This window comes from Heterodontus francisci, unplaced genomic scaffold (genome assembly GCF_036365525.1).
Source record: "Heterodontus francisci isolate sHetFra1 unplaced genomic scaffold, sHetFra1.hap1 HAP1_SCAFFOLD_1742, whole genome shotgun sequence".
Taxonomy (NCBI): Eukaryota; Metazoa; Chordata; class Chondrichthyes; order Heterodontiformes; family Heterodontidae; genus Heterodontus; species Heterodontus francisci.
This window is the reverse complement of record NW_027142009.1, coordinates 7,501-15,000: the sequence shown is the minus strand read 5'-3', so window position 1 is coordinate 15,000 and position 7,500 is coordinate 7,501.

The following is a 7,500-nucleotide window of genomic DNA, read 5'->3' as shown; positions in this document are numbered from 1 at the left end:
CCCGCTGTCCGGTTCCCCCCGGTCGACTGCAACGGGTTTCCGAGGCCCGTCGGTCAGGCGCGGTTCGCTCCGCAATCCGCCGGCCGATCGGCACCGGGCGGGGCTCTACGGAAAGAGGGGACCCTCCCGCGTCGAGTGCCGGCGCACCGACCCCGCAGGCTGACCGGGAAGGTGAAGACTCACCCCGCTGAATGCCCGGCCCCGGCTACCCTCCGGCTCCGGGGCCATAACTTCGGGGAGGGAGGTCCGATCCCCGCGCGGTCGACGGCAGGCGGTAGGGCTCGGAGGGGCGCGGCCTGGTCCGCGAGTGCCCCGGCGCCGCCCCTCTGCCCGTCCGAGGGACAGTAGGAAATGGCCATACCGCTTTCCGGCCGATTGCCGCCGGACGTCCGGCCGCATTCGCTCGGTCTGCGCGGCCGGCGGTAGCCGGGGGCGAGGGGCATCGGGCGGTGGCGGAACCAGGCCGGCCCGACCGCTGGGGGCCGCCCGGGCGACGTTTGAATCTGTCGGGTCGGACCGCCGAATCCCGCGGGATTTCGGGATCGAATCTGCGGGTGGAATCGGCACCTCGTCCCGCTGTCCGGTTCCCCCCCGTCGACTGCAACGGGTTTCCGAGGCCCGTCGGTCAGGCGCGGTTCGCTCCGCAATCCGCCGGCCGATCGGCACCGGGCGGGGCTCTACGGAAAGAGGGGACCCTCCGGCGTCGAGTGCCGGCGCACCGACCCCGCAGGCTGACCGGGAAGGTTAAGACTCACCCCGCTGAATGCCCGGCCCCGGGCACCCTCCGGCGCCGGGGCCATAACTTCGGGGAGGGAGGTCCGAGCTCCGCGCGGTCGACGGCAGGTGAAAGGGGCCGGTGCGCCGCGGAAGGCGACAGCAGTCCCGTCAGGCTGCACCTCTGCTCGGGCGAACGGCGTCAGGAAAAGGGGAGAGCACTTCCCCACCGATAGCTCCGGAACGCCCGGACCCATTGGCCCGCGGCACCGGTGGCTGCTAGAGGGCCTCCGGCGCCGTCAGCCGGGGTACGTCCCAGGCCGGCCGGACGGCGGGCAGCCGGAGGCAACGGCCTGGAACGGAGCCAGACTTGAGTCGTTCCGTGTGCCGTGGGCAAAAAGGCAGGGCTGCGGGTCAGCGCAGTTTGGCAAACCTAGCCGCAAGTGCGGGAAGGGCGGAGGAGCACACGGACGCCGCCTTCCCAAACTGAGCCCAAAGTGCCCAGGCATGCCCCCTTGATCTCGCCTAATCAGTGAGCCCAAAATAATTTCAGAGTGTGGAAACCTGATCCAAAAAGGTCGAAAAGAACGGCCAGAGATCAAGTCCGAAAGGGGAAATCAGTAACAAGCAAGCAGAGTAATCATTAACCAAAAAGCGCAAAATTATGTTAAAAGTGTGAAATCATTAACCAAAAAGTCGAAAATAATGTCCAGAGACCAAGTCCGAAAGTACAAATAATTAACCAGTAAGCAGAGTCATCATTAACCAAAAATCGCAAAAGTAAGTAAAAAGTGTGAAATCATTAACCAAAAATCGCAAAAGTAAGTAAAAAGTGTGAAATCATTAACCAAAAACTCGAAAATAATGTCCAGAGACTAAGTCCGAAAGGGCAAATGGTTAACCAGTAAGCAGAGTAATCATTAACCAAAAATCGCAAAAGTAAGTAAGAAGTGTGAAATCATTAACCAAAAATCGCAAAAGTAAGTAAAAAGTGTGAAATCATTAACCAAAAACTCGAAAATAATGTCCAGAGACCAAGTCCGAAAGGGCAAATGGTTAACCAGTAAGCAGAGTAATCATTAACCAAAAAGGGCAAAAGTAAGTAAAAAGTATGAAATCATTAACCAAAAAGCACAAAATTAAGTTAAAAGTGTGAAATCATTAACCAAAAAGTCGAAAATAATCTCCAGAGACTAAGTGCGAAAGGGCAAATGGTTAACCAGTAAGCAGAGTCATCATTAACCAAAAATCGCAAAAGTAAGTAAAAAGTGTGAAATCATTAACCAAAAACCCGAAAATAATGTCCAGAGACTAAGTCCAAAAGGGCAAATGGTTAACCAGTAAGCAGAGTAATCATTAACCAAAAATCGCAAAAGTAAGTAAAAAGTGTGAAATCATTAACCAAAAACTCGAAAATAATCTCCAGAGACTAAGTCCGAAAGGGCAAATGGTTAACCAGTAAGCAGAGTAATCATTAACCAAAAGGCGCAAAAGTAAGTAAAAAGTATGAAATCATTAACCAAAAAGCGCAAAAATATGTTAAAAGTGTGAAATCATTAACCAAAAAGTCGAAAATAATGTGCAGAGACTAAGTCCGAAAGGGCAAATGGTTAACCAGTAAGCAGAGTAATCATTAACCAAAAAGCGCAAAAATATGTTAAAAGTGTGAAATCATTAACCAAAAACTCGAAAATAATGTGCAGAGACTAAGTCCGAAAGGGCAAATGGTTAACCAGTAAGCAGAGTAATCATTAACCAAAAATCGCAAAAGTAAGTAAAAAGTGTGAAATCATTAACCAAAAACTCGAAAATAATCTCCAGAGACTAAGTCCGAAAGGGCAAATGGTTAACCAGTAAGCAGAGTAATCATTAACCAAAAGGCGCAAAAGTAAGTAAAAAGTATGAAATCATTAACCAAAAAGCGCAAAAATATGTTAAAAGTGTGAAATCATTAACCAAAAAGTCGAAAATAATGTGCAGAGACTAAGTCCGAAAGGGCAAATGGTTAACCAGTAAGCAGAGTAATCATTAACCAAAAAGCGCAAAAATATGTTAAAAGTGTGAAATCATTAACCAAAAACTCGAAAATAATGTGCAGAGACTAAGTCCGAAAGGGCAAATGGTTAACCAGTAAGCAGAGTAATCATTAACCAAAAAGCTTAAAAATATGTTAAAGTGTGAAATCATTAACCAAAAACTCGAAAATAATCTCCAGAGACTAAGTCCGAAAGGGCAAATGGTTAACCAGTAAGCAGAGTAATCATTAACCAAAAAGGGCAAAAGTAAGTAAAAAGTATGAAATCATTAACCAAAAAGCACAAAATTAAGTTAAAAGTGTGAAATCATTAACCAAAAACTCGAAAATAATGTGCAGAGACTAAGTCCGAAAGGGCAAATGGTTAACCAGTAAGCAGAGTAATCATTAACCAAAAAGCGCAAAATTATGTTAAAAGTGTGAAATCATTAACCAAAAACTCGAAAATAATGTCCAGAGACCAAGTCCGAAAGTACAAATAATTAACCAGTAAGCAGAGTCATCATTAACCAAAAATCGCAAAAGTAAGTAAAAAGTGTGAAATCATTAACCAAAAATCGCAAAAGTAAGTAAAAAGTGTGAAATCATTAACCAAAAACTCGAAAATAATCTCCAGAGACTAAGTCCGAAAGGGCAAATGGTTAACCAGTAAGCAGAGTAATCATTAACCAAAAATCGCAAAAGTAAGTAAAAAGTGTGAAATCATTAACCAAAAATCGCAAAAGTAAGTAAAAAGTGTGAAATCATTAACCAAAAACTCGAAAATAATGTCCAGAGACCAAGTCCGAAAGGGCAAATGGTTAACCAGTAAGCAGAGTAATCATTAACCAAAAAGGGCAAAAGTAAGTAAAAAGTATGAAATCATTAACCAAAAAGCACAAAATTAAGTTAAAAGTGTGAAATCATTAACCAAAAAGTCGAAAATAATCTCCAGAGACTAAGTGCGAAAGGGCAAATGGTTAACCAGTAAGCAGAGTAATCATTAACCAAAAATCGCAAAAGTAAGTAAAAAGTATGAAATCATTAACCAAAAAGCACAAAATTAAGTTAAAAGTGTGAAATCATTAACCAAAATGTCGAAAACAATGTCCAGAGACTAAGTCCGAAAGGGCAAATGGTTAACCAGTAAGCAGAGTAATCATTAACCAAAAAGGGCAAAAGTAAGTAAAAAGTATGAAATCATTAACCAAAAAGCACAAAATTAAGTTAAAAGTGTGAAATCATTAACCAAAATGTCGAAAACAATGTCCAGAGACTAAGTCCGAAAGGGCAAATGGTTAACCAGTAAGCAGAGTAATCATTAACCAAAAATCGCAAAAGTAAGTAAAAAGTGTGAAATCATTAACCAAAAACCCGAAAATAATGTCCAGAGACTAAGTCCGAAAGGGCAAATGGTTAACCAGTAAGCAGAGTAATCATTAACCAAAAATCGCAAAAGTAAGTAAAAAGTATGAAATCATTAACCAAAAAGCACAAAATTAAGTTAAAAGTGTGAAATCATTAACCAAAATGTCGAAAACAATGTCCAGAGACTAAGTCCGAAAGGGCAAATGGTTAACCAGTAAGCAGAGTAATCATTAACCAAAAAGGGCAAAAGTAAGTAAAAAGTATGAAATCATTAACCAAAAAGCACAAAATTAAGTTAAAAGTGTGAAATCATTAACCAAAATGTCGAAAACAATGTCCAGAGACTAAGTCCGAAAGGGCAAATGGTTAACCAGTAAGCAGAGTAATCATTAACCAAAAATCGCAAAAGTAAGTAAAAAGTGTGAAATCATTAACCAAAAACCCGAAAATAATGTCCAGAGACTAAGTCCGAAAGGGCAAATGGTTAACCAGTAAGCAGAGTAATCATTAACCAAAAATCGCAAAAGTAAGTAAAAAGTATGAAATCATTAACCAAAAAGCACAAAATTAAGTTAAAAGTGTGAAATCATTAACCAAAATGTCGAAAACAATGTCCAGAGACTAAGTCCGAAAGGGCAAATGGTTAACCAGTAAGCAGAGTAATCATTAACCAAAAAGGGCAAAAGTAAGTAAAAAGTATGAAATCATTAACCAAAAAGCACAAAATTAAGTTAAAAGTGTGAAATCATTAACCAAAATGTCGAAAACAATGTCCAGAGACTAAGTCCGAAAGGGCAAATGGTTAACCAGTAAGCAGAGTAATCACTAACCAAAAATCGCAAAAGTAAGTAAAAAGTGTGAAATCATTAACCAAAAACCCGAAAATAATGTCCAGAGACTAAGTCCGAAAGGGCAAATGGTTAACCAGTAAGCAGAGTAATCATTAACCAAAAATCGCAAAAGTAAGTAAAAAGTATGAAATCATTAACCAAAAAGCACAAAATTAAGTTAAAAGTGTGAAATCATTAACCAAAATGTCGAAAACAATGTCCAGAGACTAAGTCCGAAAGGGCAAATGGTTAACCAGTAAGCAGAGTAATCATTAACCAAAAAGGGCAAAAGTAAGTAAAAAGTATGAAATCATTAACCAAAAAGCACAAAATTAAGTTAAAAGTGTGAAATCATTAACCAAAATGTCGAAAACAATGTCCAGAGACTAAGTCCGAAAGGGCAAATGGTTAACCAGTAAGCAGAGTAATCATTAACCAAAAATCGCAAAAGTAAGTAAAAAGTGTGAAATCATTAACCAAAAAGCGCAAAAATATGTTAAAAGTGTGAAATCATTAACCAAAAACTCGAAAATAATGTGCAGAGACTAAGTCCAAAAGGGCAAATGGTTAACCAGTAAGCAGAGTAATCATTAACCAAAATGCGCAAAAGTAAGTAAAAAGTGTGAAATCATTAACCAAAAATCGCAAAAGTAAGTAAAAAGTGTGAAATCATTAACCAAAAACTCGAAAATAATCTCCAGAGACTAAGTCCGAAAGGGCAAATGGTTAACCAGTAAGCAGAGTAATCATTAACCAAAAATCGCAAAAGTAAGTAAAAAGTGTGAAATCATTAACCAAAAACTCGAAAATAATGTCCAGAGACTAAGTCCAAAAGGGCAAATGGTTAACCAGTAAGCAGAGTAATCATTAACCAAAAAGCGCAAAAGTAAGTAAAAAGTATGAAATCATTAACCAAAAACTCGAAAATAATGTGCAGAGACTAAGTCCGAAAGGGCAAATGGTTAACCAGTAAGCAGAGTAATCATTAACCAAAAAGCGCAAAAATATGTTAAAAGTGTGAAATCATTAACCAAAAACTCGAAAATAATGTCCAGAGACTAAGTCCGAAAGGGCAAATGGTTAACCAGTAAGCAGAGTAATCATTAACCAAAATGCGCAAAAGTAAGTAAAAAGTGTGAAATCATTAACCAAAAATCGCAAAAGTAAGTAAAAAGTGTGAAATCATTAACCAAAAACTCGAAAATAATCTCCAGAGACTAAGTCCGAAAGGGCAAATAATTAACCAGTAAGCAGAGTAATCATTAACCAAAAAGCGCAAAAATATGTTAAAAGTGTGAAATCATTAACCAAAAACTCGAAAATAATGTCCAGAGACTAAGTCCGAAAGGGCAAATAATTAACCAGTAAGCAGAGTAATCATTAACCAAAAAGCGCAAAAGTAAGTAAAAAGTGTGAAATCATTAACCAAAAAGTCGAAAATAATGCCCAGAGACTAAGTCCGAAAGGGCAAATGGTTAACCAGAAAATCCGTCGAATAATGTCCAGAGACTAAGTCCGAAAGGGCAAATGGTTAACCAGTGGAAGGGCGATCAAGCGGAAAAATTTGCCCCGGTTACCCGGGATGGAGTTCCAGAGGTCCGGCCAGAGTTGTCAAATTCGTCCCGCTGATCGGACGCTTGTCATTCGGGTGGCTGGGGGTTGGCGGGGTATCTGCACAGTAGTAGGAGGTGGCAAGTCGGGACTTGGACGTTTATTCCAAGAGTCCACCCGAGCCTCCAGGTCTGCAGAGACCGACCCTAGCTGCCGCCCAACCGACTTTTAAGCCTTTTTCGGATGGGGATTTTTTCCCATTTTCGTCCATTTTTCGGGTTTTCTGTCGGGCTTAATAGGCGGCAGCCTGACCCCCGGCCGAGGCGGGGGGCGCACTCTCCCTTGCGTAAGGGTCCGGATTTGCCCCGGAAAGTGCCCCCGACGGCCTCCCGACCCGGGTGCCTGCAGGGCGGGGGAAAGGGTAGTCCCAGCCGCAGGAAATCATTAACCAAAAGACTTAGCCGTCGGGGCAGAGGCTAAGACCCGGGCTGGTGAAATCATTAACCAAAAGGAATGCACCCTTTTCCGAAAGTGCAGGCCGAAATAAGGCGAGCCTTGGGCCGGGAAGGCCAAAACCCCCAACTCATGGAAGTGTATGGGGTCGGACTCGGCGACTTTCCCGGGCCCCGAGTTGACCTTTCCCCACGGGGGCGGTCAAGTTGCTCCCGCCAAGAGGGCACGTTGCATTTGCTGCCGCTCTAGTCCCCGGGCTAGTTAATCAGTTGCCGTCGGAAGTCCCGATGCCGAAATGAAAAATGGCCGTTGCGGCGATTTGGCGCCTCATTTTCGGAAGGACTACCGGCAGGCAACCCGCCGAATTGACACTTGCGATTCGGGTGGCTGGGGGTTGGCGGGGTACCCGGAGATTTTCGGGAACTCGATTTTCAGAACTTTTGCTGGCAGCGGTTGCACTTGCAAAGTGGCCGAAGAAGTGCTCCCTCAAGGAAGGACCTTCTTTTGAAATAAAAGACCTTCCGAAGAGTGCCTGGAAGTCATTTATGAGCATTTAAGGGTAAATCTGGC